The 20,426-nt window shown below is 39.1% G+C and overlaps 1 protein-coding gene and 2 pseudogenes across 3 annotated transcripts in view; 2 read left to right on the forward strand and 1 right to left on the reverse strand.

Moving 5' to 3' along the window:
* Nucleotides 1-20,426, forward strand: part of Pik3r3 (phosphoinositide-3-kinase regulatory subunit 3) — a 96,477-nt gene that overhangs the window by 5,782 nt on the left and 70,269 nt on the right. The gene's annotated exons all lie outside the window — the stretch shown is intronic.
* On the forward strand, nucleotides 10,781-19,440 carry LOC147827321 (N-acetylglucosamine-6-sulfatase pseudogene; annotated as a pseudogene).
* Nucleotides 19,254-19,772, reverse strand: LOC101698506 (chromobox protein homolog 3 pseudogene; annotated as a pseudogene).

Here is a 20,426-nt window from a genome sequence, read left to right on the forward strand (position 1 = left end):
CTAGGGCCAGGCATGTAGCTCAGCTGCGCATTGCCTGCCTGGCAAGCTCAAGGTCTTGAGTTCAATTCCCGGTACCAAAAAAGAGAAAAGAAAAAAAAAGAGACCAAAACCTTTTTATTCTAAAAATGTTAAGATTATAATATTGAGAATAAGTGCTTATAAGCATTTTGGCTAATCCTTCTGTGAATTTGGGAATTGGGATTATTCTGTTGTGAAGCATTTGCTGGATAGACTTACCAAGAGTCCACTTTTGGTATAGGAGCTATTGGAGGATTAACTATACATTACTGATCATAAACTCATGCACATGTTTGTAGATAGTTGTCTATTAACTCAGCACTTTAGTTTTGATATTGTTATTTTAAGAAAATGTAGTAAGTTACTCCTTTTTTTTTGGTACCGGGGGTCGAACTCAGGTCCTTGCACTTGCGCAGCAGGTGGCGAAACCACTGAGCTAAATCCCCAGCCTTGTAGACTTTTTTTTTCTCATCAAATTTCTGAAATTATCTTTTTTTTTTTTTCTGGTTTTTTTGAGACAGGGTCTCCCTTTGTAGTTCAGGCTGGCCCCAAACTGACAGCGATCCTCCTACCTCAGCCTCCCAAGTGCTGGGATTACAGGCATGCGCCACCACACCTGGCTTCTGAAATTATTTTAAGAGCAACAACATCTCAGTAGATAATTAGAAAATAAAAGTTTTATTTGGAAAAACAAGCATATGGGGAAGTCTAGAAAAGTGGGTATCAATAATTTTGGTTTTAGTAACCCTTTCAGACTCAATTACCAAGGACCCCAAAGAGGTCCTCAGTAATTCTGTTTAGGTTATATCTATTGATATTTACTGTGTTAGAATGAAACTAAAATTATAAAAATATTTATTTAAACATTACAAATATTACATGTTAACTGTTTAAAACATAAATTATATTTTCCAAAAGATTAGAAGAGTGGTATGATTTTATGTTTTTGCATAGACCTTTAATATTTGGCTTTGTATAAGATCTCTAAATTCCCGTGTCAGCTTCTGGAATCAGTCCAGTGAGATACCACATATGACAGCCTATGGAAAACTCTACTGTTCTTACAGTTGTAAGAAGATGAAAACGAAAAAGGCAGAGAATGTCCTTGAAACATAATACTGTGGAAATATTTTGACCTTTTGGATTCTCTGAAGGGTGTTTAGGAACTCTGGACCACCGTTTGAGAACTGTTAGTCTAAAAGTTACTTGAATATGTAGTTTGGTGGCCAGCCTGGTAAAGTATTTCTAGTTTTGAAGCAAATGAAAAGGTTGTTTCAGGGAAGCTTATTTGCTTACTCTGACATACTTGATATTTTTAACATGGTAAAATTTAGATTAAGTAATGATTTGGCAGAGAGCTAGTACAATGGTCCTTTGGTTGGGGAAAAAAATATCTGCTGAGACCCATGCTGAAGAAATAATACCATTGCCACCTTGTGGTCCTTACTGTTTTTTGGTTTTTTGGTACCAGGGATCGAACTCGGGACCTTGTGCTTGCAAGGCAGGCGCCAGAACCACTGAGCTAAATCCCCGGCCCACTGTGGTCCTTACTGTTAGGGAGTTACTGTGTGGTCCTTACTGTTAGGGAGTTGGGCATCCTATTTCTATGGTTGACTTTATCTTTTTAACCGGAACATTTGATGGGTTCATTTGATACAGTACTTATTTGTTTGGTAAGATAGTTCTTTTATGATTTAGTTGTCATTTTTAAAATGATACTGTAGTATGAGATAAATGTTAATATAATCAAATGATATAAAAGCTGTGCTAGTTTTTTTACATCTTCTGATTTAAAGATTAGTCATTGCTTTCATGTAATGTGATTGACCCAACTGTGTTTCATTAAAAGTGTGATGATTTTTTTAAAAACTAGGGATTGAAACCAGGGGCATTCTCCTCTGTGCTATATCCGTGGCCCTTTTTATTTTGAGACAAGACCTTGCTAAGTTGCTCAGGTTGACCTCAAACTTGCAGTCCTCCCCCCTCAGCCTCCAAAATAGCTGGCATTATACGTGTGTACCACCATGACCAGTTCCATTTCTTTTTTTTGTACCAGGGATCGAACTCAGGACCTTGCACTTGCGAGGCAGGCATGGTGCCACTGAGCTACATCCTGGCCCCAGTTCCTTTTCTTTTAAGCAGAGGACATAGTCTTTTTCCCCCTCAGTATTGGAAATCGAACCCAGGGCTTTTACACTGACTTACATCCCCAGCCATTTTTTTTATTTTGAGAGACAGGGTCTCATTGAGCTGCCCAGGCAGGACTCAAATTTGCAATCATCTTGCCCCAGGCTTCAGAGTTGGAATTACAAGCATGGGCCAGCAAGCCTGGCTAGCAGAGGACATACTCTTAAACTTTGCATACATGATCCGTACATTTATAACTTTATTACTAATATTCTATTCATATTTCTTTTCTATCTAGGTCAGTATTCTTACTATACTTTGCTAATTCCTATTTCTAATCTTTTGTGTATACTTTTCTTAGGTAGAATATACCATCTCAGCCCATCTTTGAATCATTTTCCCTTCCTTCTTAAAACTTTGTCCAGCTGGCTGTAGTGGTACATAAATAAAAGGGCTAGGGATATAGCTCAGTGGATGCAGCTCACTCTCCTAACATTCAAGAGGGTCTGGATTCAGTCCCTAGTACTGCAAAAAAGCTAAGGCAACAAAACCCATCAAAACTTTTTCCACTTGCTAGTGTGTGTTCTTGGGCAGTTATCTTTTCTGTGTTGTGGTTTCCTCATCTAAAAAGTTAGAGTGATAATCATCCCTCAATAAGGTTGTTGTGAAGATTTAGTAAGTTCATAACTGTAAAGCACTTAGCATTATGCTTGGAACCTGTGAAATGCCTGTAAATATTTTTGTGCATGTATCCATTCATACTTTCCAACAAATGTTTGACCACCAGGTATTGTTTTAGGAGCGGCAGTGAATGAAACTGCAAAAACCTCTGCCTTCGTGGAGTGTACATTTCTAAGTGAAAGAAGAAAGTAGAGAATACACAGATTCATAAGTTAAATACTTATATTTACATTGTGATGGTAATAAATGCTGTGAAGAAAAAACCGGAGAACAAAAATAGTGCTGAGTGGAAGAACTGCTATTTTAACTGAGTAGACAATGAGGGCCTGATCTAGAGGAAGTGAGGGACCTAACTATGTAGATAAGGCTGGTGTGAGGGCAGGGGAGCGTGCCAGTAGAGACCTCATCAGATGAGTTTATCCTGAGATAAGAATTATCCTGTGATATATTCAGGAATCATCTAGGAGGCCAGTGTGGCTAGAGGGGAATGATGGGAAAGTATAAGAAAAGAGGACAAGAAATGGTGTGGGTGGTGGAGCTTTTCTACTATGTAGGGCATTGTAAGCCATTGTAAGAACTTTGGCTTAAAAACTTGTCAAATAAGAAGTCATCACAGTGTTTTTGTTTTGTTTTGATATTTGAGACAGGGTCTCACTGTAGTTCAGGCTGGCCTTGAACTCACTATGTAGCCCAGGCTGGCCACATAGGCATGTGCCACCAAGATGGCCATCAGAATGTTTTGAACATTGATGTGCTGTGATTCCTGGCTTGAATCATTCTGGCTGTTGGTAGAAAGTTGGGAATGGTGGAGGTAGAGAAACTGGTTAGGAGGCTATTGCAGCAAGCATGTTGAGGAAAGGTAGTGGTTTAGACTAGGGTAGAAGCTATGGAGGTGGTAAATAGTGGTTGCATTCTGAATATTACTAATTATATAGCATGTCATTTCCAAATTGACTTTTCTAATTTCTTACCTTTATATTTCTTCATATGTTTTAATAATTAAAAATCTGTCTTCTTGGCATGGTAGCACATGCCTGTAATCCCAGCTACTTGGGAGCCTAAGGCTCCCAAGCTTGAGTCTAGCTTGAGTCAAGCTTGACTCTAGCTTGGGTAATGTAGCAAGAGATTGTTTCAAAATTAAAAATAAAAAGGGCCAGGGATTTAGCTGAGTGGTGCTGCTGCCTGCCTCGCAAGCGCAAGGTCCTGCGTTCAGTCCCTGTTACCAAAAAAAAAAGGAACTGGGGATTTAGCTTAGCATTCTCTGGGTTCATTTTCTAGTGCGGGGGAAAAATTAACTTTCTAAATAATGCCAAATTATATATTTTTTGAAGTATTTTTTGCCTTTTTGAAGTGTCATGCTTCTAATCTCTTAATATTTCGCTGTTGAGTAGCAGTATATGTGGCCTTGAGGAAAGCTTACTCCTAAGTTACTTCTATAGACAAAAAAAAAAGGAGAGAATATCTCTTCTTATTCTTACTATTTTCATTATTACTAGGCAGCACACTTTGCAGTTTGTCTCCACATTGTTCCTTACAGAGAAAGAATGAGCCTAACATTTAAATTAAATTTTAAAATAATGTAAATCTTTATTATATCCTCAAAAATGCCAAAGGGGATTACATTCAATACTACTTAAAATCCTGCTTCTTCAGCTTTGATTAGTATCTTTTCATGGTTAATCCTAAACTTCCTTCTCTTTTTTTTTTTTGGTACTGGGGATTGAACTCGGGTCCTTGTGTTTGCGAGGCAGGCGGCGGAACCACTGAGCTAAATCCCCGGCCCTTCTTCTCTTTTTTAAAACTTGCCAAACTCATAGCAGCTTCAGTAGTCTCATTCTTTTTTGGAGGGGCAGTTACTGGGGATCAAACTCAGGACCTTGCAGTTTCAAGGCAGGCAGCGGAACCACTGAGCTAAATCCCCGGCCCTCATTCTTTTTGTTTCTTTGCTCCTTTTTTCAGTTATAGTTTCTTGTCCAGAAGCACCTGTCTGACACTGAACCGTCTCCTTTGCCTACTTCATTACTCTACACCAGTGGTGGCAAACCTATGGCACGTGTGTTGCAGTGGGCTGTTGGTATCATTGAAAGCTCTAAAAGCTTCCCATCACTGCTCTCAACTATACAGTAAAGATCAGGAATTAAGAAAGGAAAGAAAAGAAGCTATAAATACTCAGTGATACTTATTCAGCAACATTTTTCCATTTTTGTTTCTGTCTCATTTGGCTGCCATAGAGGATAAAACATCTTTTGTGTTTGGTTTTAAGAAAGAAGTCTGGCCTGTGGCACATTGCCTGTAATCCCAGCACTCAAGAGGCTGAGGCAGGAGGATTGCCACAAGTTCGAGGCCACCCTGGGCTACATAGTGAGTTCAAGGCCAGCCTGAGCTACATAGTGAGACCCTATCTCAAAAAACCAAAAAAAAATGACTGGGTGTTTTAGCTCAGTGGTTCGTTCTGCTGCCTGCCTCCCAAGCACAAGGTCCCAAGTTCAATTCCCGGTACCAAAAAAAAGAAAGACATCTTCCCCTGCCTCGGTACTGGGGATTAGAACCCAGGACCTTTGCACTGAGCTACATCTCCAGCCAAGTAAATGATAGTACAGTCTAGATTTATACAGAATTGTTTATAGAAGTAACTTATGAGTAAGCTTTCTTCAGATAAGGCCACATATACTGCTACTCAACAGCCAAATATCAGGGATCAGAATCATGACACTTCAGAAAAAATATATGTATATTTATTTTTTGAGACAGTATCTCACTTAAGTTTCCCAGGTAGTCTGGAACTTGCAATCCTCTTGCCTCAGCCTCCTGGCGTGTTGGGATTACAGGTGTGTACAACTGGGCTTGTTTTTTTTTTTTGTACTGGGGATTAAACCCAGAGGCAATCTGCCACTGAGCTACTTCAGCAGACCCTCGATCCCCCTTTTAAATTTTGGAACAGAGTCTTGTTGAATTGCCCAGGCTGGGCCTTGAATTTGTCATCCTCCTGCTTCAGCCTCCCAAGTAGCTGGGATTACAAGAAGTGTATGCACCACCTTGCCTGGCTTCTGTTTAGGTTCAAAAGAATAATCAAATGGTTTAGCCTTGTTACAGGACATTACTTTAGAACTTGGGATTTAGTCTTTCTCCAAATAATCATGAACTATAAAAAAAGCAGCTGTCAGCTTGGCCCAGTGGTGCATACCTACAGCTAGTCAGGAGGCTGAGTCAGGAGGATTGCAAGTTCCAGCCCAGCCTGGACAGTGTAGCAATTTAGTAAGACCCTGCCTCAAAATTAAAAATAAAGAAGGCTGAGGGTGTAGCTCAGTATGAGGCCCTGGATTACATCTCAGTATGAGAGGGAAGGGGAGAGGAGGAGAGGGAGAAAGAGAGGGAGAGGAAGGAGAGGGAGTGAGGTGCAGAGAGAGGCAGAGAGAAGTGCATGCTATCATATCTGTCTGACAGGACTGTTCTGGGCCTTTGGATTCCTAGAGCTCAGTAGTGGAAATTTAGAGTTGCCAGATAAAATACATGCAATATTTGGTACATACTTACCAAAGTAAAATATTGTTTATTTTAAATTCAAATTTAACTGGATGTCATATTTGTATTTGCTCAATCTGGCAGCCATAGTTTAGGGAGAGCCTGTTATCTAGATAGTATTTTCTAGTACATTTTCTCTAAGGTGTTTAGGAATGTACGTGTAACTTGATGTAATAGATATCAGAATACTGTCACTTCCAATAACAATCCAACTCAAGTTGGTTATAACTAAGAGTATTTATAGGTTTGTACAATTGAAAGGACCGAAGAGAATGAGGACCTCTGTCATGGTTTGATAAAGGCTCATAGGCTTTGCCCCTGTTTTTCTGTTAATCTCTGGGATTTACCTGATAGAAGCCTTTTATTCAGGTTGGCTTTCCTAGTAGTACAAGATGGCTGCCTTTGGCTCTTGGGATTGTGTGTTTCTTTATTCCTGGGAGAAAAAGACAATGCTTCCCACAAATGTAACACAAAAATCTGAGCTTGACACTTAACTGGACCATCTGTGTGTTCCAAAGGGTGACTCTTAAAATCTGAGTAGCTTTCTGTATAGACCAGTGGCTCATAGACTTGTGTATCAGGACGACATGAAGGGTTTGTTAAAACACATTTCTAGGCCCTGCCAGCAAAGAGTCTGATTCAGTAGGCCTGGGGTTGATTTTCAGGAATTTGTAGTTCTTTATTTTTGTTTTGTTTTTTCAATATCAGGGATCAAATTCAGAACCTTACACTTGCCAGGCAGGAATGTGCCACTGAGTTAAATCCCTGGCAGGAATTTGTAGTTGTAACAAGTGCCCAGGTGTTACTGATTTTGCTGGGCCCAAACCACACTTTGAGAACCACTGCTGTGTCAAATCAGGGGCTTTCTCCTGGAGCTGGGGAACAAATCAGTCCCACTTAAATTCCTTGCTAGCCTGGGAGAAAACCAGATATACTTTGGGGAGATAATGACATTGTCCACTAAAGAGAGGATTGCTTTTTTTTTTTTTTTTTTTTGTCTTATCTACCTTCCCTTCTCAGGGGCTGGGGATGTAGTTCAGTGGAACCGGGCCTGCATGGCAAGCACAAGGTCCTGAGTTCAAACCCCAGTACCGGGAAACAACAACAACAACAAAACCTTCCCTTCTCTCTTATTTAGATAATAGCTTCCTGATTTTCCTTTAGAACCACTCCTTCCCTGCTTGCAATCCATGTGGCTTGGGTGAAGTAGGCCTAACTCTTTGGTTTAGGGTGGGCAGTGACCCAGGCTTGGTCAATAAGAGCACTTGGCCTGGTCACAGTAATGAGCCCAGGGGTAAACAGGGCAGTGGTCGTATAGTGTAGGCAATGTTCATTATTACTGTTACTGTCCTGGCTAGTGATGGAGATGACAATCCCTGTCTTCAGAGGAGATAAGACTGTAATTAAGGAAGACCCACATGTAAAAGATGCATCCAACACTTTTTATAACTCCCTCCCTTTCTCTTGAATACAAGTTTCATTACACTGCATACTGTATTACTGCCTTTGTAATTTTTAACTACACTTATTAGCCTCTTTAGTGCTCATTAGATTATAAATTTCATCAGGATAGGGACTGACTGCATAATTACTTGTTGGATCTCTGTCTAGCCCTATCTTTGACATAATAGAGAATACTCAGTAAATAGTGGTTGGATAAACATTTGAGTTATAGTAAAAGAAGGGATGTATAAACAGACAAGGGAATGACTGGCTTACTGATGAGGTAGTGGATAGTTATCATCATGGGTAAGTGCCTGGGTTAAAATACCTGAAATTGTGTTGAAGCATAATATGTGAGGGGAGAAGTGATGTTAGATGAGTCTGGAACCAGTAGGTGAGGTCCTCATCATGAAAGGTCCCTGATGTTTTTTTGGGGGTTTTTTTGGGGTTTTTTTGGTACCGGGGATCGAACTTGAATCCATCCACTTGCAAGGCAGGCGGCGGACCCACTGAGATAAATCCCCAGTCAAAAGGTCCCTGATGTGCCTTTAGGGGTTAAACTTTATCCCATGAGCAGTTGGCTATCACTGAGTGATTTTTTTTTTTTTTTTGAGACAGAGTCTTGTTGTATAGTTCAGGCTGGCCTTGAACTTACTAGGTAGTCCAGGCTGGCCTCAAACATGGCGATTCTTTTGCCTCAGCTTCCTGAGTCCTGGGATTTCAGGTGTGTACCACTATGCCTGGCTGACAAGTTGGTTTTAAGTAGGCAAGAGAATACGTTGGCTGCAAAGTAAAATACGTGGAGGAGAGTAAGATTAAAGAAGAGAAACTGGTTAGGAAGCTATTTCAGTATAGATAAAAAAATGTTATGAAAGCCTAAAGTAAGGTAGTAGTGGTAAGAATAGTACAGCTATATAAAAAGTAGACTTAATGGGACTTAGAGACTATTTTGAGGAAAGTGAAGGAAACTGGAATGATTTAGTTTTTCGGCTTGGGTGATGGTGGTATTACTGAGAAGGGCAATTTAAGGAGGAAGGATAGGTTTGGATGATATGGCATCTGAAAAATAAAGCAGAGGTGAAAGGCCCAGCTTTTTTCCTTTCAGTGGCTGGTTTTTCCTGTTAGGGCTTATTTGGGGGAGGAGAGGAGAGTGGCTTTACTGCTTCTAGGTTTGCTTCTGAGTTCTGTGGGTGAGAAAGAGATTGTAGTGGAACCCTAGTTGCTAAGGTTATTTAAAATTTTAGTGTTTCAGTTACCTCATCCCTTTTGAAAGCAAGTGGGCATAAATTGTAAGAAAGTTAACTCTTAAAGATTCATGAATTAGGTTTAGTAATGGTAGAAATGTGAATTATTAATGCCATTTGGAAAGTTTTACAATACCTAGTAAAATTGGTCTTCTGGGAACCTATTCTGTAGAGATAAAAGTGTTAACATGTATAAATGTAGAAGCATATGTGTGTGTGTGTATATATATGTATTTGTATGTATTTTTTGTAACATTGTTTTTAATCACAGGTATTGTTCTGTCCATCCATAGAGGGTATGGATATACTGTACTCATATACTCTATATTATAATGTGTCTTTGTTGTGGAGTATTTTGTAACTTAAAGAAAATGTATTAAATCTGTATGTACTGATCTGGCAAGATGACTATGATAGATTGTAGAGTAAGTCAAGCAAGTTGTAAAGAAATGTGTATAGGGTTGAGGGTGAGGTTTAGTGGTAGAGGGTTACCTTACACGTATAAGGCCTTGAGTTTGATCCCTAGCACTTAAAAAAAAAAGGTATATAATGAGATCATACTTTAATAAAACAAAACAACAACAACAAAAGAAAACTTTTCATATCCTTGTTTAGGATTATATGAACATGGAGAAAAGTGTATGTTAGTCCAGGTGCTCTTTAAGTGGGATGTAGCAGTGAAGAAAGCTGTCTGCCTTATGTGAGAGGAGGTAGGATAATATTCAGATTAAGAAGTTAATATATAGTATGGTAAGTGAAGTAAATAATACTGCATAAGGAAAACAACTACTGATTAAGGAGGATGGAGGTAGAGAAGGAGTTGTTACTTTTGAGTAATTACAGAAGCCCTCACTGCTATGGTGACTTAACCTTATTGTGAAATACAGTATATACTGTAAAGGGTATAAAACAAATATACAGTTTATTGACTTCATATAAAGTGAATAACCATCTTAATACTACTCATATAAATATGTTGAACCCCAAAGCATACCCTGTATTAACTTGGCTTTTTTTTGGCAGTACCGGGGCCTCAGCACTGAGGTGTTCCCCACTCCCTTTTGTGTTTTGTTTTGACATAAGATCCTAATGAGTGGGTAAATTGCCCAGGCTAGGCTGGAACTTGTGATTCTCCTGCCTCATCCTCTTAGAGTGCTGCCATTAAAGTTGGGTGCCGCCATGCCCAGCTATTAACTTGACTTTTTATGGCAATTACTTCTTTGTTTTAATTTATAGTTGCATCTTTAAATGATATTATTATTTTTGCCTGTTTTTGAATTTGATATGCTGTTCATGGAATTATATAGTATACATTCTCTTGTGTTCTTCATTCAGCATTGTATTGTTTATATTGTTTTCATGCAGTAGTAGTTTCTTTTTTGTTAGGGTAAGGCATTTCCTTATGTATCACAGTCTACTTCTGTTGATAGATATTTGAGTAGTTTCAACTTTTGGTTTTTATGGACAATGCTGCCAAGAATAAATATATATATATCCTGTTAAACATCAACATGTTCCTGTAAGGTATATGTCTAGGATTCAAAATTCTGGCTTATAGCAATTACAAAGACTGTAAGGTAGGAGGAGGTTTTTTTTGTTTTATTTTGTTCTGTTTTTGAAGCAGGGTCTCCCTTTGTAGTTGAGGGTGGCCCTGAACTCACTATGTAGCCCAGGCTGGCCTTGAACTCATGGTGATCCTCCTGCCTCAGCTTCCTGGAGTGCTGGGATCACAGGTGTGCACCACCATGCCCGGCAGGAGGAGTATTTTTGAGAAATTGCAGGAACAGCAGAGTAAAGGGGATGGGTAAGATCTCAGAAAAAAATGAAACAAAATGAAAAAGAAACTTACGGACTAAGTTCACTAGTAAAAATGTAAAATATGTAAAAATAGAAAATGCTGAAGGAAAGTACTATGATAAATGAAAGCATCAATTTGATGAGACTATAGATAATTTTTATCCTAAATTTGTCACTATATTGTAAGAACAATATTAAAAGTACATTTAAAAGAGACAGGGGAGCTGGGGATTTAGCTCAGTGGTTTCACCACCTGCTGTGCAAGCGCAAGGACCTGAGTTCGATCCCTGGTACCAAAAAAAAAAAAAAAGTGAAAAGTGGGGCTGTCGATAGAACTCAGTGGTAGAATACTTGTCTAGCAGGAGAGAGCCTGGGTTTGGTCCTCAGCACTAGAGAGAGATAGAGATAAAGAGGGTTGGGGAGGAAGGAAGAGGAAGGAGATTTACAGATAGATGCTGAAGTTTTTTAAAAGATGTAATTTTTAGAAAGATAAATTTGGAGCTATCTCTTATCACTTGAAGCATTAGTAAGTGTGATTTTGTATTAGTTTTCTATTGCTGCCATTACCAAATTATCATAAACGTAGTGACTTAAACAAATTTATCATCCTACAGTTTTGGAAGTCAGAAGTCCTAAAATCAAGGTTATTGACAGAGCTGTACTTCCTGGGGCTGTAGGCAAAAATCCATTTCTTTCACTTTTCTAATAGTTTCTGAAAACCACTTGCTCCTACCTAGCCACTTATTTATTTCAAAGCCAGTAGTCACATCTCTCTTTGATCTCTGCTTCCTTTATCACTTCTCTTACCCTAAGAAGCCTCTCCTCGTTTTATAAGTATCCTCATGATTACTTTGACCCACCTGGATAATCCAGGATAATCTTCCTATTTTAAATATGCACATTGTTTTTTGCCAGGTAATGTAACATATTTATAGGTTTCACAAACTGGGATGTGGCCATATTTTGGAGGGCCATTATTATGCCTACTGTAGACTAAATCTGAGAATAAAATGTCACCAACCCTATTTCTTTTCTTTTGTTTTTGAGACAGAGTCTCACTGTTTAGCTCAGGCTGGCCTGAACTCATGCAATCTTCCTGCCTCATCCTCCTGAGTGATGGGATTACAGATGTCCGCCACTTTGCCTGGCTATCAACCCTGTTTCTTATTGTTGGGTAAAGAACTGAGAGTATAAATGCAAGATAGAGAGCCCTTACTAGCAGAGAATGTGCTTGGTGAATGTCTTGCTTTTGAATATTCTATGATGTCTGACACATACATCTAGTGTAAGATTGACCTGGCATATGATGGTGAAGGGTGGCTGAAAGACCATTGGAAACTTTTTAAGCCGGGCCTTTTGTGTACTATTGCCTCAAGAGGGAAAAGTAATATACTTTGTTAGAAGACTGGTTTGCATTTAGTGTTTACCCACTGTGTGATATTGAGTAGTTCTCACTGAAAAGATGACAGTAATACTTCATTCACAAGGGTTTTATAAAACATAAAACAAAACTTTTATGTGTACATATAATTCATAATATGTACACACAGATACATCTCATGAAGTAATATCTAGTGTGCACCATATAGCAGGAACTCTGCACTGACCTTGAAGGTCAGTGTTTTTATTTATTTATTTATTTATTTGGGAGGGGAGGGATAGAATTTGGGACCTTGCCCTTTGGAGAGGTGGGTGGCGCGGGTGGGAACCACTGAGCTAAATCCCCGGCTTGGTCAGTGTTTTTATAGTTACAGAGATACAGAAATATCAGAGAGGTTGAGGGAAGGAATTGTGCTAGAGATTTTGCTTGAGGCAGATACTCTTGATAGAGGCTACCAGCTCTAGTGTGTGTTTGGTTTAAGATCAGGAGAGGTAAGATTTGGGGGCAAGGTAAGTGATGGACTATATTTATAGCAAGTGTGACTTATCATCATTCTTTTTCCATGGCTCATTTTTTATTTTTTCTAAGGGAAAACTAAATTTTTTTTTTGTCCTGGATGCCTTTTCCCTTCTGCGTTTAGTAAAATCCCACTGTTGTTTTTTTCAGTATAATTATTCCTGGATTTTCACCTTGTCTGTATGGTAAGCTTAAATGCTGATCATCTTACACAGTAATTCAACAAATGTCAGATTCCTTATATCTGTGAGGGACTCAGTTCTGGAGATAACAAAGATAAATAAGCTATGTGCCCTCAAGGAGCTCATAATCTTGGTACAAAGACAAGGGTAATCAGCTAATCTATATTCAGTAAGTTTTATATTAGAAGGGTGAGAAAAGTTCTTCCAGTCAAAGTAGGCAGTACTTAATAAGGCCTGAGGATATGAGAACTTTCACGGAAAAACCCTGCATGACTTTAAAAAAAGCTGGAAGCCAGGCATGGTGGCACACGCCTATAATCCTAGCACTTGGGAGGCAGGAGGATTGCAGTGAGTTTGAGGCCAGCCTAGACCACATAGTGAGTTCAAGGCCAGCCTTGAACCAAATAGCGAGACCCTGTCTCAAAAAAAAAGGCTGGAAAAGAGAATGTGACGAGGCTGGGGATTTGGCTCAGTGGTTTTGCCTGTGCAAGTGCAAGGACCTGAGTTCGATCCCTGGTACCAAAAAAAAAAAAAAGAGAGAATGTGGCGAATGAGAGGGGCGATAGAGATGGACATTTTATGCAGCATATATACAAAGGCATGAAAGACTGTATGTTGGATGAGCTGTGGGTATTTTGATGTGTCTACAGTGAAAGGTGTCTGTGAGGAATAGGAAAATAAGCTTAGAAGAGTGAGCAGAGACCAGACCATGTAGGGCCTTATGTACCATGTTGAAGAGTTTGAACATTACCCTACATGTAGAGGGAACTTTTGAAACATAGTATGCTAAAATTGTATGGTTAGTTTTGAGACACAAAAAGAGAAGGTAAAGAATCAGGAGATTGGTATCTGGGAAGTTTGAGGATGGATTTTTGAAGGGGAAAAAATGACTATCAGTATAAAACCTAAAGTGATTATGTGAAATAATGATAGAAAAACTTTTACTAGTGGGGCATGGTGGCATATGCCTGTAATCCCAGCACTCAGGAGGCTAAGGCAGGAGGATCACCACGTCAAGGCCAACCTGGGCCCTACAGTGAATTCAAGACCAGCCTGGACTACATAGTGAGCTCCTGTCTCAAAAATAAAAAAATAAAAAAAAAAAAGAGAGGAAGGAAAAAAAAAGATTTAGCTAGACTTTCCTATAGTTCACTTAAGGAGTTTGTGAAAGCACTTTGTGTGTGTGTGTGTGTAAACACTTTTTAAAATAATGTTAAGATAAGTTCAATCCTCGGTACCAAAAAAACCCCCCCAAAACCAACAAAAAACAAAAAAATAAAATAATGTTAAGGTAATAAAAATGCTATTAAGTTGTATAAAGGTTTAGTAATGATCAACTGTAATATTCTAGAGATTGTCTTAGGCACAGTGATGAAAAAATACTCTTAAAATCAGAGTATTGGTCATATCTGTTCACAATCATTTCATAGGAACAAAAAAATTCATTCAGTTATAGCATGTATCAGGTTGCTCCTTTTTTTTCTGGTGATGTTGAGCATCTTTTCATGTGCTTACTAGAAATGTGCTTTGGGTATCTTCATTGAAATGTCTATTCAGGATTTTATCCTCTAGGTGCTATATCAAATGGAATTATTATTATTATTTTTTTTGGTATTGGGATCGAACTCGGTTCCTTGCGCTTATGCAGCAGGCGGCGAAACCACTGAGCTAAATCCCTGGCCCAAATGGAATTATTTTTTAAATTATTCAGTGTATAGAAATACTATTGATTTTTGTGTATTAATTTTTTTGGGGGGGGTACTGGGGATCGAACTTGGGTCTTTGCACTTGCGCAGCAGTCGGCGAAACCACTGAGCTAAATCCCCAGCCCATGTATTAATTTTTTATCCAACAGCCTTGTTGAACTTTATTAGCTCTGATAGCTTTTTGGGTATTCTTTATGATTTTTCTTTTTCTGTCTTTCTTTTTGCATAAATAGGTTTATTAAGCAGAATTAAAGAAGTAGTAGGGAGTGTAGGTTCTTGAGGGGTGAAGCTTTTTTTAAGGGACTTACATAAATTACACATTATTATTATTATTATTATTATTATTATTTTGGTACCAGGGATCAAACTCGGGACCTTGCACTTGCAAAGCAGGCAGCAGAACCACTGAGCTAAATCCCTGGTCCTACACTTTATTATTAATAGTGTTGTTGGTTAAAAAACAAGTAGGCTGGGCATGATGGTACACACCTGTAATTTCAGCCTTTGGAAGGTTGAGGCAGGAGGATCACCACAAATTCCAGATGAGCCTGGACTACATAATGAGATGCTGTTTCAAAAAAACCAAAAAAAGGAAACAAGTTTGTTTAGTTTCACATCAAATCATCACGTTTGATTCATCTACTGTTATGGGCTAGGCAAAGTGTGTAATTGTGTAACACTACAGACTTAGATTAGTGTCCCCTTAATCATCAAAACATACTTACCCATGACTTTAACATTAGATATCAGTTTGTTTCTAGTGAAGTGGATTCCTAGGTACCATGAAATTCATTTCACTGCAATTCGGAAGAGGAGAGGCATGATAAAACCTAACAAGGACCTCCCTTTCTCCTGGCAGCTTTTTGAGCTCTGTCCCTTTGGTGTGCTGTGGGTCTCTTCAGCCTCTCCGGGGTGTCTCCAGAGTACTGTCAGCCCTGCCCTGCAGCTTCTGCCTGTGGCCCCAGGTGGGCTCCCAGCAGTGGCAGTGGGCGGGGCCGGGCACATCACCTACTTGCCAGTAACCCAGCACTGCTGATGCTCCCACTGTAGAGCTGCTGCTTGGGGGCTTCAGGGTGGGTGGCAGGCTCGCGAGGCCCAGTATGCTGCTGTTCCCCACCAAAGACCAGGACAGAGTGCTCTGTGGCCTGACACCACTAAAGAAAACCAAACTCTCATTAGAGATATGGGGATGACTTTCTCCAGTGCTTGTGTGACACGTGCTCTTTGCTGCCCCAGCAGAGCCAGTGTCCTGACAGCAAGGTACCCACATAATCATCATGTTGTTAACAACACTTTGGAGGGTAGCTGCAGTAGCATGTCCCGGCAGAAGACCCAGGAGCCAAATGCTTTCCCAGCAATACTTAGATCCACGTGTGGTTACCAAACCTTTTTTACAGGGAAATATTTAAATGAGTTTAGATCCCTTGATGCAGGTAAACTAGAACATGTTCCTCTGCTGGAGTTACTGGTATGCTTTGGAAAGGAATACTAAATACTGTAATTACACCCTCGCCATCAATGAGAATGGACGGAAAGCATGGTGACAAGTATAGTGTGGATTACTGGACAGGTGTCTTGGCTAATGTCTCCATGCATTTACTGGACTACAGGTCTGACTTTGAGCCATTATTCATGATGAGCTCCACTCTAGGACCTTATTTGCCTTGCATAGCTTCACCTCAGTAGCAGAAGACTTTTCAGAATGTCTCTGCACCAAGTACTTCAGCATCCAAGCACTGGTTAATGAGGCAACCCAAGACATCAGTGACTGATTCCTTAGTACAATATTTAGGTAATGCATTTAGCAAAAGATGGCAAACTATTCTCAGTTGATGGCCTTGTAGAGAAACTGATCAAGAGATGAATTCATGGGGAGTTCAAGAACATGTACATCTTTTTTTTTTTTTTTTAACCTCAGACAGTGGCTCTCACATAGGATGGTTTGCTTTGTCAATAGACAAAAGACAGCTGTATGAATTTGATATAAAAGTTCCACTGTTGGTCCGAGGGTCTGGGATCAAACCAAATAAAATAAGCAAGATGCTTGTTGCCAGTGTTGACTTGGGTCCTCTTTTGGACATCACTGGCTATAACCTGAATAAGAACAGATGGATGGAATGTCCTTATTGGCCATGTTGAGAGGCAGTAGCAATTTGACTTGGCAATTCGATAGCATGGTAGAATGTCAAAGATGGCTGTAGTATCACCAGCCCAGCCTGTCCATCCCTAAGTCCTGGAATATCAGAGTGTTTTCTAGACTATAATTGTGAAAATACTTGTAACAACACTTATGCTCATGTGAGAGTGATGTCAGCACTATGGAATTTACAGTACTGCCAGTTTGATGACCAGGAGGTGTTTGTAAAAGTCTATAATCTGACTGCAGACCTAGACCAAATCACTTAACATTACTAAAAGTATATACCCAGAGCTTTTAGGAAAAACGAATTATCAGTTAATGATGGTACAGTCCCTTTCTGGACTAAAAACCCAGGTTTTTTGACCCTGGCTACAGGATTGGCCCTTGCCTCATGCTCAGCAATTGTGGCAGCATCAGGACATGAAGGTTCTCATTCTCATAACATCCTCTGTAGTGATGTGCAGCCTCCACAGTTGGATGCCTGTGCAACTCTTCTGGTGAAGTGATTGTAGTAAGTATCTGTAGCTTGTTTTCAAGACCGTACCTAGAAGAGCTCTGGACTCGCTTTGTTTTAGCTGATTCCTTGTTGAATGTGTTAAACTGTGAACTCTGCTCATAAGTCAGGAGTGGCTGTCCTTGGTCTCTTCCCTCAGATGTTAACGAACATACTTGAGGTCTTTGTGTTCACCAAGTCCTTTCTGTTCTGGCACCACAATTCTTGATTATTCCCTGTATGGTCAAAGTCTGAATTTGCAAATCCACTCAGATAAATGACAGTATTTGACCCCGAGTGAACATCTGTGTATCCCTTTAAAGTTTATCCACTTCATCTTGTTATAGATGAAACAAGAAGTAAATTTCAAGTGTTTCATTTGTGGAAATGATTTTTATGCCAGTAAGTCTTCCATTGACTTCTCCCGTTAGGCCCAGTTCCACTGTTTGAAGACCTCTCTCCTCCTGTGTGACTCAGATGGCTGTAATGGATAGTGGTCAGATTCAGAGGTTTTTAACCCAGTGTATGTAGAACATAATAAGCAAGCTTCAAGGAGGAAGAAAAGGCCTTCTGTCCAGGTACCCAGAGCTGGCTGGGTCTGTCTGTCTGTCTCTCTCTGTGTCTCTCTCTCTTCCTCTCTCTCTCTCTCTCTCTTTCTTTTCTTTCCTTCCTTCCTTCCTTCCTTTCCTTTCTTTCTTTTTTTTTTTTTTTGAGGCAGAGTGTCATTATGTTGCCCAGGCTGGTTTTGAACTCCTTATACTCAAGTGATCTTTCTGCTTCAGCCTCCTGAGTGTGAGGATTCCTATGGTTTTAAAATATTCAAATAGAGATAGAGATAGTCGTACTTCTTTTCAGTCTGTATGCTTTTCATTTATTTTACTGATTTCATTGGCTAGAACCTAAAAGTGTAGTGTTGAGTAAAAATGGTAAGAGCAAGCATTCTTATGTTGTTTCTAATTTTAGGGAAAACATTCTGTTTTTCACCAGGAAGTATAATAGTAGCAGTAGGTTTTATATAGATATTCTTGTCAGATTGAGGAAATTACCTTCTTTTGTTTTTTGAATGTATTTGTCATGAAATGGTATTTAATATTTCAAGTGGTTTTTCTGTATGTATTGAAATGATCATGCATTTTATTTATTTATTTATTTTTTTGGTACTGGGGATTGAACTGGGGTCCTTGCACTTGTGCAGCAGGCGGCGAAACCACTGAGCTAAATCTCCGGGCATGAGGAATCTTTAATGTTCCCTTAACAAGTCTTCCTTAGCTAATTCAAACAAACCAGGTTTTGACTAGTTACCTTATTTGGGTGGGGAAGCTGTTGATAGTGATACAGTTTTTTTCAGGAATTTTGCAAGCAAACTGCTGTATTTTTGTAACTAAACACACAGATAATGGATTCTAATATGGCTGCTTTGAAAATACCCACTTTAAGCTGTCCAATTAAGCACAGAATCATCTATTTAACTTGAAAGATTATGGCTTCAGGAAAACTTTCAATTTAACTGTGATTTATTTCTTAGGTTGCTCAGAATGATAGCATCTCAAACATAGGCTTATCACCCATAGTTTTTGTTTTGGTGAATGTTTAAAAACAAAACAGAAACCATTTACATAAGTATTTTATTTATACACACACCAACAAACTCAGAATGGTCCTTAAGCATGTGAGCTAAAAATAAGTTTTTTTGAGTTTGACTATGGATAATTTTCCCAATATTTAGAAAAGCAGAGGAAATATATCAGGCTATCAAATGCTGTTTTCTGATAAAGGAAGCAACTACAGAAAGCTTTTTATTTGTTCAAAGTAACCAATGCTATTGATGCGAAACAAACAAAACCCAAGAACTTCCCCAAATACTTCAAAAACAACATATTAAACTAGATTTTCATTAGAATGCTATTTTTTCACATTAGTGAATCAAAACCAAGACCTATATTATTATAGACCATACATATATGTATATGTATATGTATATGTATATGTATATATGATGTAAGTTATTGAGCTTCATCTTCTGGACAAGAGTGCCAAGTTAGTCTCTCTTCATAAAAAGCAATTACAATTTGAGGACATTTCGTATTTGCCTCTTTTGTCCAGCATCAAGTCAGCCTCATCTGAATCTTTCCATTTCATGAGAAACATCAATTTTCCACTACTGTGTGTGGCACCAATTATTTGTTCAGGATCAAGACCTCTAGCAAATCCTCTAGGTTTATCAGCAGCATCTCCTTTCTTTGATTTGTTATCATCAGATTCACTGTCAGATAAAGATTTTCTTTTTGTACTGTCTTTTTCTTTACCAGCCTTTTGAGAATTAAGAGATGCTTCAATTAATTCTGGACAATCTAAATTTTCTTCAGGTTCTCATGTACTGTCAGCATATGTAAATCCCTTCCACTTCAGAAAATACTCCACCTTCCCATTCACTACATAATGGTCCAGTACTTTTTCTACCACTAATTCTTCAGGCTCTGCTTCCTCAACTTTTTTACTTTTTCATTTTGTTTCTTTCCCATTTTTTGTTCACTGCCTGGGATGCTCGTGTCACCGGTCTGCAGTGTTTTGGCCCCGAAGCATCTCGGCCTGCGCTCCTGTAGCTGCACTCACATCCAAGGTGGCCCTTCTGTTAATACACTTTATTACCTTGATTGATTTTTTTTTTTGACTGACAATCTTTAATATTGGTTAAAAATATTCTGATGTTTGTTGCTGATGGGAATTATTTAACCCAATGTCCAAAAAAAGTGCAGCTACCTTTTTCTTGAAATATGTAAGACCAACACCACTATTTATGCACTTAAAAGATTTTAAATTTATTAATTTAAGTAAGCATATTGCATCTCCTTTATGGATAAATCAGGTGCTTCAGGGAGCCCAAAAGCGTGATGACATTCTGAAGTTACATTAATGTAACTGAAGAAGCAGATCTGTTTCTTGTTCTAATTTTAATCCTAAATACAAATCTCACTTCAAAAATCAATTAAGAATGATTTTGGTCTAGGAAATCCTGGAACTGTTGCACATGTGGGAACCTTGTTGCTGAGGGCCTTTTCTACTCGTCACCTCTGGTCCACGAGGCAAAACTCTGCCAGTGCAGATCGCAAGCCCCAACTGAGGGCCTCAGACCTCAGCCAAGACCACCCGTGTCCTGGCGGGCTTGCTCAGCCTCC

The sequence above is a fragment of the Heterocephalus glaber genome, unplaced genomic scaffold (assembly GCF_053883595.1).
Source record: "Heterocephalus glaber isolate CG9 unplaced genomic scaffold, H.glaber_assembly_v1.0 deba00001451, whole genome shotgun sequence".
NCBI classification, from domain to species: Eukaryota; Metazoa; Chordata; class Mammalia; order Rodentia; family Bathyergidae; genus Heterocephalus; species Heterocephalus glaber.